Raw genomic sequence first — 17,458 nt, forward strand, 5'->3', positions numbered from 1 at the left:
TTCCTAGAACTTTCATGAATATGTAACACTTTACAGTATTTAACTAAGCTCACAGCTACTGGAAATTTGCACACGTCTTTGTTGAAAATTATTTCCCCGTGTGTCCAGTGCTGAAATAAACATGCCTGCTTTACAATCTCACAGGTTGTAAGGTCATTTACCGTGTGTCAATCTTATGTTGTTTTAGGATGTTCTTTGGCATTTCACCACGTTTCAGATGTCAGACCAGGGTCAATCAACATGCTGCCCAAAGTACTCTTGCTCTGAAACAGCTCGTAAAGGGCAGCATTTGCATTCGTTAGAACTTTCTCTTGGAATACATGCTGGGAGATGCAGACAAATATCTGCAGGGGAGATTGGTGATTTGTGCATTAGAGCCTTTGTTCCAGCCCCACAAAAACATATAATGCCAGCAAACCCTGCACAAGCCTGGAAAACACCGGCACAATCTGGGAACACCGGCACAATCTGGGAACACAGGCACAACCTGGAAACACAGGAACAACCTGGGAACACAGGAACAACCTGGAAACACAGGCGTGAGCTGGAAACACAGGAACAACCTGGGAACACAGGCAGCAGGAGACCGAGACACGAGCGTGGAGAACTGCCCAGAGCAGGAGGAGGGGGCTCGGTGCCCACAGGCTTCTGCTGGTGGCCAGAGGGCAGGGGTGGCCATCGGACAGGGCAGCACTCACAGACCAAGGGAAGAGCAAAGTCTGGGTCCAAGCTCAAGACATTTGAGAACATCCGCTGCCTCAGGCACCTCTGGGGTAGAGACATCTCACCTGAGGTCGAAGTGCCTGTGGCTTCCACATTTCAGTTTTAAACTCCAGAGCTTAATAGGAAATATTTAAACATGTTTATATATGATATATACTTAAGACCTGGAGGAATTCAGATGATCAGGGAAAAGGAAGAATTACAAATTGGAAAAGGATTCCTGAAAGTTGCCTTTGCAAAGAAAGGGCAGAGACCACTCAAGCCTGGATGAAAGGGGAAACTGTTCAGAGCCCAGACCAGCACATCCAGATGCTGAAGGCTGTTTCCCTTCCCTGCAGTAGCTGAGCTGCGTGGAAAAGCCTGTTCCAAACAGCCAAGGAAAGAAGGGCACAAGGACTCTGTCCTGGGCAAAGCAGCTCTGTTCCACTCCCCTCCACTGGCCTGGCGCTCAGCCCAGGCTGCTCTGCTCAGCCACGTGTTTGCTCTGATGTGAAGGAGAAATTCCAATTGTAACCACTCAGCAGTGTTAATTTGTGACCAGGGAAGCTCTGCTTCTCTGCCTTTTTGCAACAGCAACTGAAGCTCCTCAGCTCTCCTCATGGAGGATGAGAAGGGGCCAAGCAGGCTGGAAGCAGGAATGGCAGAGCCAGAGGGGCCCCATGTCAGGGAGGGAGGTTTCCCTGGCTGGCAAGGGGAGAAGCTCAGCAGTTCTCCTTGTCCTGTAGCTGTGGTGCAACATGGGGGAGCTAACGACACCTTTGGCCAGCAGAGCTGGCACTGGAGCATGGACTCTACACCAGGCTGAGGCACCCCATGCTGCTGCCCAGCGGATCAGCGCTGGTGCTGGTCTCTGAAGAACAGCCACAAGCTGCTTAAAGCTTCTTGTGGGTAAGAATCAGAGAGCAAGTCAACAAAGGAAACCATGTGGATGGTGTCTACGACAGGCCCCCTGATCAAGGGGAGACTATTGATGAAGCCTCTTAGTCCAGCTGCAGGAGGCATTGTGCTTGCAGGCTCTTGTCCTGCTGGGGGACTTCAACCGTCCTGTCACCTGCTGGAAAAGTAGCATGGCAAGCTGTAGGCAATCCAGGAGCATCCTGGAGTGCATGGAGGATAAGTTCTCAAGCCAGGGAATAGCCCTGGGGGATGAAAGATTGGACATGAGCTGGCAATGCGTGCTTGCAGCCCAGACGGCTTGTTGTATCTTGGGCTGCACCTTGGGCTATGAGGCCACAGAGCTGTGCTGTGTCACGTCCTGATGTGCAGCGCTGTGCCGTGGCACCGCTCCGGCAGTGTTGGCAGTGGCGGCAGCAGCAGTGGTGGCAGTGGCTGAAACATTGGAGGCAGCAGCAGCAGCAGGAGCAGCAGTGCCATGGTCCAGGCACAGGGGGCCGTAACCCCCACTCTACTCTTTTTCCTCCTCCTGGTGGCCCTGCAAGTCCAGGATGTCGGGGCTGCTCCGTGGCAAGGACAGCGATTAGGTAGGGGGCAGCAAGGGTCAGCACCCAGGCCTGGCAGCAGCTGGGGGTGACAGTGGAGCTGGGCTGTGGTGGGGCAGGGCTGGGAGAACATGGGCCGGGCTGGGCCAGGTGAGCCCTGGCAGCTCCGTGGGCAGTGGGAGGCAGATGCCCCGCAGAGAGGTCCAGGGGGCTGCAGCTGCTGTGGGGGCATTTTCCAGCTGAAAGGTGGGGCCAGGAGCAACGCTGCCAGGAGACAAACTGTCCCTAGAGCTGTCCTGGTGCCACCCTGCCCTGGAGCAGCCTTCCCCCAGCCTGCATGTTGGGGCTGGAGCGGTACCGCAGGGCCAGGCAAGAGCCTGTGGGAGCACTTCATCCCCGGGCTGGTCACAGCCATGCTCGGGGCTGTGGCTCTGATGCTTCCCAGCTGGATCCTGCCTTTCAGCCCCGGGGATGTCTGTCCTTGGGAGATGTCTGCTTAGGAAAACAGGAGCACTCCTGCTCTTGCCCTGCAGTGCTCTCCTTGGGGCAACCCAGGTCCTCATGGGACACACAAACCATGGGGAACAAAGGGGGCAGTGCTGGTGCGGCCTCTCACTGGCCAGCAGGTTCTTCTCCATGAGATGTGGGAATGATCATTTTTTTCCTCCAGTGCTTTTGTGTGGGCTTCTTTTGTGCACAGTAGAGATCTCCCAGTCAGATATCTCTGAGGGATCATATGATTGTCCTTGAAGGGTGTTGCACGTGGCCTGGAAACAGTATTTTGAGAGCTGCCAGGTGCCAGCAAACAGGTCACCCCAGCTCCTCTGCAGCTTTGGGAATCTCCACCCACGTCTGGGTGCCCTGTCATTACCTGACACCCCCTCCAGTCACTGCAGGTCACTGAGAAAGAAGTAGATGACAAGATCTAATGGAAATGTGCTTGATTACAGCTGTGCCTGGAGCAAAGGGCCACCCAACTTCCCAGCAGGATCTCGTCTGGGAGCCTCAGGGCAAACCCCCAGGTGTAAAAACCAGGTGCTTTTGAAAGCTCCCCTGCTCTCTGCTGACGTTCCAAATCTGTCTCATGTGCACCCTGAAAATACGCATTGAGGCAGGAAAGCAGACCTCAGGAAGGTCTGGCCCTGCAGGCTGGACATCCCCAGCCCTGGATCAGCCGGGTGATGCAATAGCACAGCCTCCCGATGTCATAGTGCGTTTCCATGACACTCCCAGGCTGTCCCCAGGCCACTAACACCACAACCTCTCTTGCCAGATCTCTGGCTGCCCTCACTGCTCGCCACGCTCTGTGCCACAGAGACGAAGCAGATGCAGACATTGTCGTCCTCATCCCTTTTGACGGTCACAGCTGAGACAGGTGGAGTCCTGAGACTCCTCCTTCCCTGCCCTAGTTCAGCATCAGGGATGAGCTCTATTGCGCCTGAGGGGATTTGCATCCCCAGGCCTTGAGCAAATCCAGTGATGAGGAATACACAGCTGCTCTGGGCAACCTGTTCCAGGGTCTTGCCAACCTCATAGTAAAAGATGTTCTTTTATCGAGAACATTGGTATTCTCTGGTAAGACAGGACTCTCATGGTACAGGAACAAGATGTCACCAATGGGTGATTGAGATGGCTTAGAGAACCCCTGTCAAAGATATTAGCAAAAGTGCTTTTAATATGATGTTGTAAAAGTGCAACTTAACGAAGTTTGATGGCAAATTCACTCTATCAGTGTACGGCACAACCATTTGAACAGTGATTGAAAACTCCTAAGGCACAGCTCAAAGTAGCAAGACACTCTTCTGCTCTTTCCTCAGGCTTTATCAGCATCTCACAGCATGGACGGAGCCCGGGTGGGGACTTGGAGACCTCATGGCCCATGGGGCCCCATCATGGCCCAGTTCACCTGCCCTGGACCCAAATACTCAGTCTGAGGAACAACAGGTAAAACAAGGATCAGAGTGGTGTGTTGAGCTCACCCGTGGTAAAATCAGCTACAAACCCGTTTCCCTTTTTCCCCCTTCTCAGAGAAGCCCCCTGCTCCTAAAACCTTCCCACGCAAACCCAGTACATGTGAGGTTTGTTTGTTTGTTTGTTAATTTTTATTTCTCTATGATTATCACTGGAGCCAGACTGTCAGGAGGTCCAGTTTCTCTTTAAGATTATTTAGCAATGCAGTTGCAGAAGCATTTATGCTTAGAGATTTACTGTTTGTTACTACAAGGCACAGTACAGCTCACCTTTATTACTCTTGGAGGAAAAAGGATGGGAATTTGGTGAGCTCGGCAGCTCAGTCTCCTGCAGCTTCAAAGGAGCTTTGAAATGGGGTTGCCTGCAGGTGGCCTTTCACGTGCTGTTCTTCATAGGTTACCTGAACCACAACCCCCTAAAGCCCCCACTTACCCCTGTCAAGGGGCAGAACCTCCTGCAGAAGGCAGCTGCTCGCCAGGTCCTCGATATTGCGTGGAGCCTCAATGGCCAGGAATGGGGAGTACGTGGCTCCAGCCTCTCCCATGGGTGGACTTCCCGAGATAAACTTCGAGATCATGCTTGGACCAAGTGAGTAACATTTCTCCAACTGTTTGTTCAGATAAGACTAGGATATTTTCACATTTCCCTGCAATAGTGGCACAAAAGTTAGATGGATGCAAAAGAGAGATGGGTACAAAAGGCTCAGCTCACCCCTTCAATGAGTTGTAGATGTTTTCCAGCAGCTGACACTTCTGCAGTGGTTAAGGAGAGCAGCTCTTGTTGAAATTGCCTCCTTGGCTTGAGAAAAAAGGCTACATCTTCACTGCTTTTGTGCTGTTGTCCTCTGCCCTAGGCGATTACTGCCCTGAGAAGTCCAACAGACACGTCCTTAAGTGCCCTCCTGTGCAGTCCACGTCCTTCCGGCACAGGGGCATCAAAACCGACCTCCCTCCAGGTAAGTGACTGCGGGGAGACGCCTACCCTTGCGTAGCGTGTGAGGCACGGACTCTCGATAAGGTGCAGGGAGAGACATTTATTACAAATTCAGGCTTGTATTTATACTTGATAGGATGCTTGCTCCAGCATTGCTGATTTGCTAAGTTAGGCATTACATAAGTGATACATTTTGTGTTCCTACCAAAGTTGCTACCAGAAAAGCATTTTTTTATGTCACAAGTTACCCCCTGTCCTTGATGTATCAGTCCTGTATCAATCCCTCTGGCCTTAATGTATCAATCAGTACAGTCCTTGCTTCTTGTTTTTCCACCAATGCTTGTTCCCCCACCGTTGACTCTTGTAGTTTCTCACAGGCTCAATGTCAGAATACCACTACACCCTTGCAGCTCAAGCATCCTCTACTGACAATCTGCTGCTCAGCTTCTTAACCAGGGCCAGTTCAAAGCCTCCACTGCAGGACACAGCTGTTTCCTGACAAGCTTCCTTCATGTGCAGTAGAAGCCAGTGGGGAGTGCTCCTGGTTGGCTGCAGATGCCTTGGCAGGTGCTTGTGCTCATCTCTCATCCCCAAGGTCTGATCTGTGCCTTTCCCCCCACCCAAGCTGTGCTGCTGGCTCTGAGGAAATAGGGGTACAGCGGGCGGATGGTTTTACCAGAGCTGTGAAGTTCCAGTGAACCCCTCGGGGATTTCTTCTTCCTGGTTCTTGCAGTTCCAGCACAAACTCATCTCATCCCACAGAAGCACTGACAGCTCAGTTTCGGAGCTGCCAACAGTGCCCCAGCATGGCAGAAGGTGGAAGGATGGGGAAAGGGGGCAGACATCCTTCCTGCTCCTCTGAGCAGGTGTCATGGAAGCACCTCAAAGTCAGTTTTAGGTGAACAACAAGTTCAAACCAGACTTTATTCTGGCCGGAAAAGTGTAGCAAATACACCGACTAGAAACAGAGTTTATACAATTAATTAGCACTGCAATAACATAAAATACAGGTTCAGATATCAGTTGAGGGAATTATTGTGGTACAACAACATAAGAATAATGACGATGCACAATGTGCACGCATTCAGTCACAAGAAACAAAACCAGAGGCCTCTGAGTCCAGGGAACCCACAAGAAATAATCACTCACCTGGGTTAGGTGAGGGCTCACACTTGCCTGGTTATACAAGGACTCATTCAAGGATCTATCCAGTAAATAACCACTCACCAAACGAGGAGCTGAGGCGCTCTCAATCCCAGGAAAACTCCTTAGATGGTGTCCCAGTCTAAGGAAAGGGCTCCAGTTCACAGACCCGCAGCTCCGAGAAGACCACCCAAAGGGGTCTTCTGTGGGAACCCCGTTTTATAGTCTGGTCAGGTGTGGCTGTGGGCATTAAAACATGGTGCAGAAGACTTGCAGCTTCTCTGGGCACCTCCTCTGCTAACGACTCTGTCAACCAACTCAGGGTCCTATTAAGGACCCTGTCAATTGACCGAGGGTCCCACCCTTCCTGCCCCCCCAGCTGGTGGAGGTGAAGTCACCCTGCCGGGGCAGGGGAGGATGTGACTGACAGCACCTTGGTACCACTCTGGTGCGTACGTGGGGACAGGCACAGTGGGGCACGAAAGGTGCTAAAGAGCCATCAACTGCCTCAGTGAAGGCTCCAGATCCCAGGGGGACGTGCAAGTGCCACAGCAGCCTTTGCAGGGTGCCTGTCTCTGCCCCAGAAGTTTCTTCTCTTCCCATTCCTCTTGCAGGTCCAGGCACCTACATGTTGCCCAGGGTGCTGGGCCCCAGCACGGTGCACACAGCTGCCAGCCCGTGCGATTCCATGAGGTGGAAGAGTCAGCAGAATCACTACAGTGCCAATCTCGCCACGGTGAGCTCTGCTTCTCTGCCTTTTTGTAACAGCAGCTGAAGCTGCTCTGCTCTCCTCATGGCAGAAGAGCTGCAAAGCCTGCAGGATCCTTTCTTAGCACATCCTTGGCTGCAATAGGAGCAGAACCCAAGAGTGCACGTGCCCGCTGGCAGGGCCACAGGATTCTCCTGCCATTCCAGCAGGACAGGGGAGGCTCTGCCTCCACCGCTGTCCCTTGTTTTCTAACAGTTACAGTTTTGCTGATGTAGCACTCATCAGCTCTCATGGGAATCTCCCTCCTGCTCTGAGATAAGCCTCATCTCTGCTCCTAGTCCTTGCGGGTTGAATTCACTTTGCTTGATTGTCACTGTGGAGAGCTGGCAGTGGAGATGAAGGTGGAGGAGAAAAATCCTCAGAGCAATTCCTGAAACATATTTCTGGCAGAAAAACCAACCCCTTCTTTCAGCTCTGAGCTACTTAGGATCAGGATTTCACATCCAGTGGCCACAAAAACACACAAAAAGAAAAATGGCTGCCCACACCTCCACCAACTTGCAATAGAAGGGCTGTGGTGTTTCCAAATCCTTTACATTCCTGCAGAATTTAAAAACCCTTGGGAAATACCCAGTGATGATCACAAACCCTTGGTGATCTGCTGCCATACACATGAACTCCCATTGCGCTCGAGATTGGTCCCTTGGCAACCTGGCAGTGTGAAGAGCCGGCGAGAACTGATGGGAACAGCTCCAGGGGATCTCCACCTGGAGGTCACAGCTGCTGCAAGGCTGAGCTGTTGCAATGAAAAGTTGAAATCTGCCATCACAGATTCATAGTGTCAAAGGCTTTACTGAAGTCCAAGTACACAGCATCCTCAGCCTTTCCCTCATCAAGTAAGCAGGTCACCTTGTCACAGGAGATCAGGCTGGTCAAGCAGGACCTGCCTTTCATAAACCCATGCTGACTGGGCCTGATTGCTTGGTTGTCCTGTGTGTGCCATGTGATGTCACTCAGGATGACCTGTTCCATGAGCTTCCCTGGCACCAAGGTCAGATTGACAGGCCTGTAATTCCCTGGATCCTCCTTCTGACCCTTCTTGTAGACGGGCGTCACATTCGCCAACTTCCAGTTGACTGGACCTCCCCAGTTAGCCAGGGTTGCTGATTCACAATTGAAAGTGGCTTAGTGATCACGTCTGCAAGCTCCCTCAGCAGCCTTGGATGGATCCCATCTGGCCCCATAGACTTGTGTGTGTCTAAGTGGTGTAACAGGTCACCAACCACTTCCCCTCGGATTATTGGACTACATTCTGCTCCCTGTCCCTGTCTTCTGGCTCAGGGGTATGTGTACCTGGAGCACAACTGGTTTGACTGTAAAAGACTGAGGCAAAGGCGGCATTCCACTTCTTTCCAGCTATGTCATTTCGCCTGTCAAAACTAGAGTTAGGTCCAGAAATCACCGTTTCATTGTCCCATCATTGGTCAGGACACCCAGGGAGGGTCAGGAATGGATCTCCTTTAGTCCTGCCAAGGGAAGGCATCCAGCTGAGTAAATTGGGGCATCTCACTCTGGGTTTATACTCAGAATCACAGAATGGTTGCAGCTGGAAGGGACCCCTGGTGATCATGTGATCCAACCCACCTGCTAAAGTAGGATCACCTAGAGTGGATTTCACAGGAAGTGTCCAGGCGGGTTTGAATGTCTCCAGAGAAGGGAACTCCAGAACCTCTCTGGGCAGCCTGTTCCAGTGTCTGTCAACCTCAAAGTAGAGAAATTTTTCCTCATATTCACATGGAACCTCCTGTGCTTCAGTGCCTGTTGCCTGTCATCCTATCGTTGGGCATCACTGAAATGAGTCTGGTCCCATGCTCTTGACATCCATCCTTAAGATATTTATGAACATTGATGAGATCGCCTCTCATCCTTCTCCAGGCTGAACAGACCCAGCTCTCTCAGTCCCTTCTCATAAGAAAGGTGCTCTAGTATTAGTATATTAGTAGTAGTAGTATTTTATTATTACATTGTTGTCTTATTAAACTGTTTTTTCTCAACCGACAAGTTTGTCCCTTCCCTTTCACTTCTCTCCCCTGTCCCCCTTTGGCAGGGTGGAGGAAGTATGTGACCAAACTATCATGGTCTTAGTTGCTGGCTGGGGTAAAACCATGGCAGGGAAGAATAATAGTAGCTCGGGAAATCTTGAAAATCACTTTCCAAGATGCTGACACTCTTTTTGGTGGTGGGAAACGGCATGAGAGAGGAAAGCCGTAAAAAACTGCAGCTCTGGAGGTCCAGAGTGGACCTGAGGATAAAGAAATGTCATTCTGAGCACAGTGCTGTGGCCATTCAGAGGAGTCTGGATCAGGCATGGCTTTGTGTTTCAAGGAACAGCTGGGGAGGATGGAGAGACAGCAGCACAGGAGGGGACATACTGGGGTGAGCACAAGGTGGGGAAGCGCATGGGGTGTCTGCAGCCTGCAGGGAAACAGCCACAGGCCTGGGACAGTGTAGAACGGCCTGTGGTGGAGATGGCCAAGAGTGAGGCTGAATGTCCCTGCAAGGCCCAAGGTCTTTGTCCCCTTGGCTATGGCTGATGTCCCTGCCACTGAGGCCTAAGAGGAGACCCATCATTGTCATGGCCATGAGGCCTCATTGCTCCTTGCACCTCCCCAAGGGAGGTTGGGAGGTGTCACATTGTTGTCCCTCAATGGCACCGCACTCCCCACATCCCCAGGAAGAGCCCTGAGACACATGTGAGGGACAGGATCTCCCTTCCTAGGTGCAGGGGCTCGAGGTTTGACCATCCTCCTTCATCAAACAAACCAAGGGTTTTCTCAGCATCCGAGCTGCTGCACTTTGCCTTTGCCTGATGTAATCACAGTCTCCAATTATCTGTTCTAACGAGTCCTTGGGGAGGCTTTGTCAGTAATGGCCTCAGTGGCACCCATTAGTGCTTCAAGGAACTTTGGAGTTTGCTTCTGACTTGGACTTCTTGAGGAGATTCTTCAGTCTGCTCTTGGTATCTGAGGTTCATGGACTCAGCACCAAATACGCCATGGGGCTCATTAAAATACAAAAAGCCCTAACGAGCCATGTCTTTTCCTGTCATTTTCTTCAATTCTGCAAGACTTGTACAACTATTTGGAGAGGTTTCGGTGAGTTACTTCGTGATGAAGATTTCAAAGAAGATTTCATAAGGGAGGGATTTTTCTTTCAACAGTACTTTCTATCGTTCTTGATTTCATAGAAGAAGTGACAGCAACATTCTACACTGGACATTGATCCAGAGGGTCACCTGAATACACAGGGACAGGCAGGAGAAGCTGTCCCTTAAAGTCGGACACTGTATGGACAGCCTTGCTCCTCATCCCTCCCCCCGCAGTCTGCCAGTTCTCTCCTTGGCCACCTGGGACTTGCATCACTTTACCTCACATCAGACTTCTCCACTGAGGTCTGCAGGTGGATGGTGCAGCTCCTCTGCACCAGCTCCCACCTGCTCTCCTTAGAGACCTGGCTGCACTCAGGCACAGAAAGGTTTCTCTTCGATGCCAACAAGGAAACACAATACAATTTAATAGAGTAAAACACTTTCCACAACTGTCTAAGCTGGATCTGATGAGGTCCACCGTCCACAAGGGACATCCACACAAGAACTGTTTTAGACAGAGATAGGAAAGGTTAGATATAAACACAAATAATGTGTTGACTGCCATGTTAATTAGAGCTCTGAAGAATGGGGCAAGTTTGTAACTCCCTGAAGCTCCAAGCAGAAACCAAACAGTTGAGAGGCAACTGAATGACCAAAGAGGAAGCGGAGGAGAAAACCCGAGAGTGCTGGGAAGGGTGTGTGTCCAGACAGTCTGCTGAAAACTTTTCCTTTGACATGGACCTTGAATCAGGAGAGCTGGAAACTCCTGAATGACAAGGGAGATGAAATAATAGAGTGTTGGTAACAGAAGTAGAGGGGAAGACCAACGTTCTCCTCCCCTTAGTACGCTTCCCGGTAATTCACTTTTTGACATTTTTTTTAAATATGTAAAAAAGTAATACATAAAAAGCTTATCCATGTAACTGAAGACGTGTGTGTCATATCCATTTTTGTTTCTGGAAAACACTTTCCTTTTTGAACAAAAGAAAACCTCTCAAAGACTTGAAAAAAAAAAAAAAAAGTATGTTGACATCTTTCTTTGCTTTGAATGTTTGTCTTCAGTTCTTATTTTCATTTGCATTTGCATTAACTGACATCTGATGGGCCTACAGGCATTAAGGCAAGATCACTTTCTGTCTTGTATAACGCCCCCTGCCCTCTAAACCTTCTCTGCCCAGGACTCTTCACACTTTGCCCAGAGCAAGTCACACTGAGGCGTTGTCTGGTTCACTGGCTGAGATGTTGGTTTAGATGGTCACCTACAGCACAGGTGGATTCATGGCCCATAATCGTCTGCTCTGACCAGTTAGAAACTGAGCCCAACATCACAATGGGATCATATGAGAAGTGAGGTTGAAGGGCCCTCAGGAGTCTGTAGTCCAAGCTGTCACAAACTGGGTCAGACCAAGGTGTTCAAGCCCTGATTCAATCAGAGTTTGAAAACGTCCAAGGACAGAGGCTGCTCAGCCTCTCTGGGTGACCCGAGGCAGCACTTGGCTGAGCTCCTGGGGCAGGGGTGTCAAACTCATTTTCACTGGGACCACATCAGCCTCACGGTTGCCTTCAAAGGGCCAACTCTAATTTTAAGACTGTATAAATGTAGGAATAGTTGTATATATACAGTCCTAAAATTACATTTGTCCCTTTCAAGGCAACCGTGAGGCAGATGTGGCCCCCAGTGAAAGTGAATTTGACACCCCTGTTCTAGGGAAAAAACTTTTCCTTATGTCCTGGCTGAACCTCACCTCTTTCACCTTCCACCCATTGTTTTTTGTCCTTCTGCAATGCACTACAGTGAAGAGCCTGGCTCTGCATTCTCCATCACCTCCTCGTTGGCACTGGCAGGCTGTGATGAGGTCCCTGTCAGCCTTCCCTTCTCTGGCATGGACAAGCCCGGCTCCCCCAGCCTCTCCCCACAGGCAAAGTGCTCCAGTCCCTGGCTGTCCTCAGGGCCCTTTGCTCTACCCACTCCAGCTTGCCAATATCTTTCCTGAATTGGGATCTGAGATCTGGAAGGAGCTGTGCTGCCATCCAGCGAGATCTGGACAGGCTAGAGAGTTGGGCGGGGAAAAATTTAATGAAATATAACAAGGGGAAATGTAGAGTCTTGCATCTGGGCAGGAACAACCCCAGGTTCCACTACAGGTTGGGGAATGACCTATTAGAGAGCAGTGTAGGGGAAAGAGACCTGGGGGTCCTGGTGGACAGCAGGATGACCATGAGCCAGCACTGTGCCCTTGTGGCCAAGAAGGCCAATGGCATCCTGGGGTGTATTAGAAGGGGGGTGGTTAGTAGGTCCAGAGAGGTTCTCCTTCCCCTCTACTCTGCCCTGGTGAGACCTCATCTGGAATATTGTGTCCAGTTCTGGGCCCCTCAGTTCAAGAAGGACAGGGAACTGCTGGAGAGAGTCCAGCGCAGGGCCACAAAGATGATTAAGGGAGTGGAGCATCTCCCTTATGAGGAAAGGCTGAGGGAGCTGGGTCTCTTTAGCTTGGAGAAGAGGAGACTGAGGGGTGACCTCATTAATGTTTATAAATATATAAAGGGTGGGTGTCACGAGGATGGAGCTAGGCTCTTCTCGGTGACAACCAACAGTAAGACAAGGGGTAATGGGTTCAAGCTGGAACACAAGAGGTTCCACTTAAATGTGAGAAGAAACTTCTTCTCAGTGAGGGTGACAGAACACTGGAACAGGCTGCCCAGGGGGGTTGTGGATTCTCCTTCTCTGGAGACATTCAAAACCCGCCTGGACGCCTTCCTGTGTAACCTCACCTAAGTTTTCCTGCTCTGGCAGGGGGATTGGACTAGATGATCTTTTGAGGTCCCTTCCAATCCCTAACATTCTGTGATTCTGTGATTGTGTGATTCCAGAGAATCCCTTCCCTCCATCTCCTGGCCGTGCTCCTGGTGGCACAGCCCAGGGTGCTCCTGGCCTCCCTTGCACCAGGGCACACGCTGCCTCCTGCCCAGCTCCCTGCCCACCCAGACCTTTCCCACAGAGCTGCTTGCAGCCAGGCAGCCCCAGCCTGTGCCATTGCCAGGGTGAGTCCCCTGCAGGGGCAGACACTGCTGTTTGTCCTTCTGGGGCTTCCTGAGGTTCCTACCAAGATGTGCTCTCCTCCTTGAAGCCCTTCATTGAGCACAGAGGCCTGGGTGGGTGTTCCAGTAAAGACCCAGACACAGAAGGCATTGAGTCCCTCAACCCCAGCATCACTCTCTGCTGTTATTGAATTTCCCTCCCCACCCAGCAGCAGCCCTGCATTTCCCTTGTTCTGCCTTGGTCTCTGATGCAGTGGTCTCTTTTCTTGCAGCCACCAACTCCAGGTGAGCTTTGCCCTTCCCAAAGTCATCCCTGCACAGCAAAGGCGATGCACATAGACTCCTTGTCTGTCCTTGTCCTTGCTGTCACCCCTGGCAGCTGCTTTGTGGCCCCTGTCTGCACCCTGTGCTGTGACAGCCCAGCCCTGCTGCCCCACACATGGTCCCACAGCCCCACGGTGCAGGCACAGCACAGGACAGGGTGCATTTGGGGTGGGGAACGGTCTCCCGGTGTGATGCCCACATAGTCCTTGGTGCTTTCTCACCCCATGGCCTTCCTGTGTGGCAGCCTCTCCAAGCTCCTGGAGAGGCCGTGTCAGCTGTGGGGTTCACAGACAGCCCTGCTCCAGGGTCTGCCAGGTCTGGGCCAGGAAAGAGGCTGGGCAGGGCTGGCCATTCCCTGAGACAGGCCCTGAGCCCAGCAGGAGGATGGAGATGGCCTCACAGGGAACCTCACCCGTAAACCTGGGCTGAGCGGCCAGTGCTGGAAATGGCCCATGAGAGGTGGCCAGTGGCTGGGGGGTGACGAAGGCCCTGGGCCACCTTCCTGGTCTGTCGATGCCGTCAAGGTCACAGAGCAGCTTCATCTCTCCTGCACCTGCAGGACATTGATCCCTCCCACAAGCCCTGGCTCTGCACCACAACCCCTGGTGTGAATCTTCACCCTGCATGGTCATGCAGCACGAGATACAGGCTGATGTTTTTCTCTCCCAGGTACTTTCCAGCCCAGCCCAGCTCCCTCGAGTCTCTCCCACCTCCCCTGCCCTCTCTCCACCTTCAATGCCCTCTCCCCAGAAAAGCCCAGTGTGGGGCTGGTCCCACAGCAGTGCCCACTGCAGGTGCTCTGTCACCCCACAGCCTCTGCCCCTCTGAAGGGCACAGCAGCTCCTGGGGGTCAGAAAGCGGTCAGCCCCGGAGGTGGGTGAACACACATGGCAAAAGGAAAAGGAGGCACCTGTGTCCTTTGCTCTCCTTTCCAGGATATCCTGAGAGGTCCTCAGCCCCTCCATGCCATCCCATCTCCCCAGACCAGCACAAAAGCCCTGGCCTTTGAGGTCCTCCTTGGACAGTGCCCCATGCCCAGAGGAAGCAAATGTCCAGCAGCAGCTCCATCACCCAGTTCCTCCTCCTGCCATTCACAGACACACGGGAGCTGCAGCTCTTGCACTTCTGGCTCTTCCTGGGCATCTACCTGGCTGCCCTCCTGGGCAACGGCCTCATCATCACCACCATAGCCTGTGACCAGCACCTCCACACCCCCATGTACTTCTTCCTCCTCAGCCTCTCCCTCCTTGACCTGGGCTCCATCTCCACCATTGTCCCCAAACCCATGGCCAATTCCCTCTGGGACACCAGGGCCATTTCTTATATGGGATGTGCTGCCTAAGTCTTTCTGTTTTTCTTTTTCACTTCAGCAGAGTATTGTCTCCTCACCATCATGTCCTACGACCGCTACATTGCGATCTGCAAACCCTTGCACTACGGGACCCTCCTGGGCAGCAGAGCTTGTGTCCACATGGCAGCAGCTACCTGGGCCAGTGGGTTTCTCAGTGCTCTGCTGCACATGGGCAATACATTTTCACTGCCTCTCTGCAAGGGCAATGCCCTGGACCAGTTCTTCTGTGAAATCCCCCAGATCCTCAAATTGTCCTGCTTAGATGCCTACCTCAGGGAAGCTGGTCTTATTGCTTTTAGTGCTTTTCTATTTTGGGGATGTTTTGTGTTCATCGTGCTGTCCTATGTGCAGATCTTCAGGGTTGTGCTGAGGATCCCCTCTGAGCAGGGACAGCACAAAGCCTTTTCCACATGCCTCCTTCACCTGGCCGTGGTCAACCTGTTTGTCAGCACCTCTTCTTTTGCGTACCTGAAGCCCCCCTCCATCTCCTCTCCATCCCTGGATCTGGTGGTGTCTGTTCTGTACTCAGTGGTGCCTCCAACATTGAACCCCCTCATCTACAGCATGAGGAACCAGGAGCTCAAAGATGCTCTGAGGAAGCTGATGAGTGAATGTTTTCAGCCATACACTGCCCACCCTCCTCTTCAATGGCTCCAGTGTACATCACGACAGGCCAATCTTTGTTTCCCTCTTATACATTTTTTTTCTTTTTCCACTTGTGATATTGTTGTTTTCAAAGAAATGCCACCCTACATCTCCACCTGCTTAAATATCCACCCATGTTGTGTGATCCAGAGACCTTGTTTAACCTGGGGGTGTCTTAAATACAAGTGAAATAAATGAACATGATTTTTAATTTTTTTTATTTTTTAGGGTTTTTTTCTTATGTCTGAGACCCATTCTCATTGTATCAGGGATGAATGGGAAATGAAAATGGTGGAGAGAGGGCAGGGGAGGTGGGAGAGACTCGAGGGAGCTGGGCTGGGCTGGAAAGTACCTGGGAGAGAAAAACATCAGCCTGTATCTCGTGCTGCATGACCATGCAGGGTGAAGATTCACACCAGGGGTTGTGGTGCAGAGCCAGGGCTTGTGGGAGGGATCAATGTCCTGCAGGTGCAGGAGAGACGAAGCTGCTCTGTGACCTTGGCGGCATGGACAGACCAGGAAGGTGGCCCAGGGCCTTCGTCACCCCCCAGCCACTGGCCACCTCTCATGGGCCATTTCCAGCACTGGCTGCTCAGCCCAGGTTTACGGGTGAGGTTCCCTGTGAGGCCATCTCCATCCTCCTGCTGGGCTCAGGGCCTGTCTCAGGCAATGGCCAGCCCTGCCCAGCCTCTCTCCTGGGCCAGACCCTGGCAGACCCTGGAGCAGGGCTGTCTATGAACCCCACAGCTGGCACGGCCTCTCCAGGAGCTTGGAGAGGCTGCCACGCAGGAAGGCCATGGGGTGAGAAAGCACCAAGGACCATGTGGGCATCACACTGGGAGACCGTTCCCCACCCCAAATGCACCCTGTCCTGTGCTGTGCCTGCACCGTGGGGCTGTGGGACCATGTGTGGGGCAGCAGGGCTGGGCTGTCACAGCACAGGGTGCAGACAGGGGCCACAAAGCAGCTGCCAGGGGTGACAGCAAGGACAAGGACAGACAAGGAGTCTATGTGCATCGCCTTTGCTGTGCAGGGATGACTTTGGGAAGGGCAAAGCTCACCTGGAGCTGGTGGCTGCAAGAAAACAGACCACTGCATCAGAGACCAAGGCAGAACAAGGGAAATGTGGGGCTGTTACTGGGTGGGGAGGGAAATTCAATAACAGCAGAGAGTGATGCTGGGGTTGAGGGACTCAATTCCTTCTGTGTCTGGGTCTTTACTGGAACACCCACCCAGGCCTCTGTGCTCAATGAAGGGCTTCAAGGAGGAGAGCACATCTTGGTAGGAACCTCAGGAAGCCCCAGAAGGACAAACAGCAGTGTCTGCCCCTGCAGGGGACTCACCCTGGCAATGGCACAGGCTGGGGCTGCCTGGCTGCGAGCAGCTCTGTGGGAAAGGTCTGGGTGGGCAGGGAGCTGGGCAGGAGGCAGCGCGTGCCCTGGTGCAAGGGAGGCCAGGAGCACCCTGGGCTGTGCCACCAGGAGCACGGCCAGGAGATGGAGGGAAGGGATTCTCTGGAATACTCCATCCAGATCTCAGATCCCAATTCAGGAAAGATATTGGCAAGGTGGAGTGGGTTGAGCAAAGGGCCCCGGGGACAGCCAGGGACTGGAGCACTTTGCCTGTGGGGAGAGGCTGGGGGAGCCGGGCTTGTCCATGCCAGAGAAGGGAAGGCTGACAGGGACCTCATCACAGCCTGCCAGTGCCAATGAGGAGGTGATGGAGAATGCAGAGCCAGGCTCTTCACTGTAGTGCATTGCAGAAGGACAGAAAACAATGGGTGGAAGGTGAAAGAGGTGAGGTTCAGCCAGGACATAAGGAAAAGTTTTTTTCCCTAGAACAGGGGTGTCAAATTCACTTTCACCAGGGGCCACATCTGCCTCACGGCTGCCTTGAAAGGGACGAATGTAATTTTAGGACTGTATATATACAACTATTCCTACATTTATACAGTCTTAAAATTACAGTTGGCCCTTGGAAGGCAACCATGAGGCTGATGTGGTCCCAGTGAAAATGAGTTTGACACCCCTGCC

At 52.3% G+C, this 17,458-nt stretch overlaps 1 pseudogene; it reads left to right on the forward strand.

The window, feature by feature from the left end:
* The first annotated feature begins 13,653 nt into the window (after positions 1–13,653).
* LOC136002970 (olfactory receptor 14J1-like) lies at positions 13,654–15,711 on the forward strand (annotated as a pseudogene).
* The last annotated feature ends 1,747 nt before the right edge of the window (positions 15,712–17,458 follow it).

Source organism: Caloenas nicobarica, unplaced genomic scaffold (genome assembly GCF_036013445.1).
Source record: "Caloenas nicobarica isolate bCalNic1 unplaced genomic scaffold, bCalNic1.hap1 Scaffold_93, whole genome shotgun sequence".
In the NCBI taxonomy this organism is placed as follows: domain Eukaryota; kingdom Metazoa; phylum Chordata; class Aves; order Columbiformes; family Columbidae; genus Caloenas; species Caloenas nicobarica.